We start from the raw sequence: 3410 nt of genomic DNA on the forward strand, positions 1-3410 counted from the left end.
GACTCCACTAATTGTTTACGAAGACGTTCATTTATGTATCCCCGAATTTTGTACAGTAATTTTAATCTATAAAAACAGTTCCGTACTATTTTCGCGACGTAGCTTTCGTAGCGGAGGTTTTGGTCTAGCTCTAACCCTAAGTTTCTAGCTTCATAAACACGCTCAACAATCTCTGTTCCTAACCTTACCCGACAGTCAGACGGTATACTATTCAATTGATACTTAGAACCGAAAATGATGTACTTTGTCTTGGCGGGATTCAGAACAAGACTGTTGTTTTTAGACCAATTTTGCAGCCTTACTAGGTCCTCATTAAGGGATCTTACAGCTGAGTCCAGTTCACTAGTTTTAAATGAGATGTATATTTGTAAATCGTCTGCGTATAAATGGTATTTGCAATTTTGTATGCAGTTTATAATATCAGCAGTATATAGAATAAATAGAATAGGAGAGAGGATAGTTCCCTGGGGGGTTCCTCTAGTAAGGGGACGATCGTCTGACCGCCTAGTCCGACCATCATCACGAACTACTTCGACACACTGACCACGACCTGTAAGGAAACTATCGAACCATCTCACCGTATTCGGCTCGAATCCGTAATACGACATCTTAGAGAGAAGAAGTGATATATCTATACAATTAAATGCCCGTGAGAAATCAAGAAGCACCAACAATGTGCACATTCCGTCGTCCTGAGCGGTGATAATGTTATCGGTGACGTCCAAAAGAGCGGTAGTTGTACTATGACCCTTTCTGAATCCGGATTGGAATTCAGGTAGCACATTGTTGGTTTCTAAGTACTCCACTAATTGGAGCCTGACAATTTTTTCAACAATTTTTGACATACAGGGTAAAACACTGATCGGGCGAAGATCTTTAAGTTCCTGGGGGTTAGATTTTTTAGGTAAAGGTCGGATTATAGCGGTCTTCCAGATTTCTGGGAAGGTAGATGTTGCTATTGAGCAGTTAACAATAGAGGTTATTGCAGTGAGCGAATGAGGCAACGTCATAAGCAACATATTAAGTGAAAAACCATCGATGCCTTCTGCATTCGACTTAAGGTTAGAAATAATTTTAGATACCATAAGCTCATTGACAGGCTGAAGAGAAAAACTTGTATTATTATTAAAGAGGTGTGTGTCAAAATAGCTCAAGGTTGACGGATCGACACTTGGGATACCAGGTATACTTAAGAAATGACTGTTTATTTGGTCAGGGTTTGCAAGGTGAGCGGGTAAGAAGGTATCTTGCTTTGGGGGCAAAACCGATGTCTTTAAATTGCGCCACAATATTTTTGGATTGGTCAAATTATTATTTATGTTAAAATTAAAAAATGCGCACTTTTCGCTATGAATAGCACGAACAACTAGGCTTCTTAATGTTTTGTAGTATGTTTTATGTGAATCTAGTTTTGTTTTCAGATAACGCTTGTTAGCTAAATTCCTAAGTCTCATCATAACTTTAATTGTATCAGTTATCCAAGGCGGGTTTGGCGCTTTTGACACTATGGTTTTAGTCGGGGCAAATATATCAAATAAATGTGTAACGTATGAATAAAAGAGATGTAATTTATGATCTATGTCTGGCGTGGAAATTATTTCGTTCCAATTAATTGATTCTAAAGACAAATTAAAAATTTCTAAGGGTATATCTTTAAGTGACCTATATTTTATTTTTATTTCGTGTAATTTATGTTTTTCACTGTGCAGTTCTAAAGTTAACAAAGCATGATTGCTTAGAGGTGCAACCGGTTCAACCTCAACACGGCATTTTTGTAAATCGGTACAAATAACATCTATTAAGGTTTGGCTGTGGTCAGTAAAATGGGTAGGGGACGTGACCAACTGCACTAGATTCAAGCAAGTTAGAAATGTATTGAACTTATTAATTTTCATATCATTAGATCGCAACATATCTATGTTAAAATCTCCGAGCAAGATAATATTGTCACAAAAAGCTAACGAGTTTATAGAACCCGTGACCGCGTCAAAAAATGAGTCTACATCAAGCCACGGCGGGCGGTATGCGGTGCCTATGGCAAGCATCTTATTATCTACTTTAAGCGTTAACCACATTTGCTCAACGAAAACGAGCGATGGGTCAACGGGGTGAGCAAACACACGGGCATTGATACCACGCTTCAAATAAAAGCCGACCCCCCCGCCTCGGCCGCCACGCACGGTGCGCGGGCGCGGCGCGTGCAACAGCCGGTAGCCGGCGGGGCGCGGGGCGCTCCTCTCCTCGCCCTCCCGTAGCCACGTCTCGCCCACCGCCATCACATCCATCGCATGGCGCTCAACAAGTGCAATAAAGTCGTCACAGTACGTGTTAAGTGAACTAACATTGAGAAAACCGATCCTCAAAAATGACTTAAGGCCGATCAATATACATTCTCAAAATCTGTCTACAACAATAACAATGAAACGAAAATATCATAAAAAATGCAATTACATTAGATTTTGATAAGGTTACAAACAAATTATAAATTGAAAAAGTATGGCAAAATACAACTTTAGGGTTACAAACATATTTACATAAATAATACTTCCAACATCCAAGTACAAAACAGCAGAAATCCCCACAGACAGCATTGCAACAAAAACACAAACAAACCCAACACAAAATCCAGACTACAAATATAATATAAACACTAAAAATTAAAAACAAATACAGTATGGCTCTAAACAAATTGCTTACACATACATTATTTGTTCGCATTATGTGATAAGTAAAATAATAGTTCACTGTTTTAAAACAGCAATAAAGAATATAACATGTTAATAACTTAAGAGATAGAATAATGTTGTCATAAAAGTAAACAAAGGTCGAACAACCAATAGGTGTGCAATGTTTGTCGCCATTCAGGTTGTTCAATAATATAGATATAAAATTACTATATAATATTACACTGTGATAAGTAAGAAAGTATGTAATACTTATCCTACGAGAATTAAAAATTTGAGACATTCTATAAGCGTAGATATAACAAAAAGCGACATGAAGCGACAAGCCTATGAGTATAACAAAAAGTACAATAAACAATAAACACAAAGCAATTAGGATTAAATATGCGGCACGCATGCTATTCAATGTTAGTAAATGGCAATTGGAAAAATAATTTAAATCGTTGTTTGGACATAATAAATACATCAGGAGCCTTATGTAAAGTAAGTATTGTAATATTAAGTTATAATATTTGTAATGAATGAGAGATAACAAAAAATGTATACAAAGTATGTTATTATAATGTATTATAACGTTGCGTGCGGCCGAACTAACTATTAAACAAAAATTTTATTTATGTCTCCTTCATTACGAATCCGTTCTACAGACTTACCATCATCCTTCCTTGTAAATATCTGCCCGCCTCTTGTCCACACGTACTTCCAATGTACGCGGGACGCGGCTTC

The sequence above is a fragment of the Papilio polytes genome, unplaced genomic scaffold (assembly GCF_000836215.1).
Source record: "Papilio polytes unplaced genomic scaffold, Ppol_1.0 DF824448.1, whole genome shotgun sequence".
Classification (NCBI taxonomy): domain Eukaryota; kingdom Metazoa; phylum Arthropoda; class Insecta; order Lepidoptera; family Papilionidae; genus Papilio; species Papilio polytes.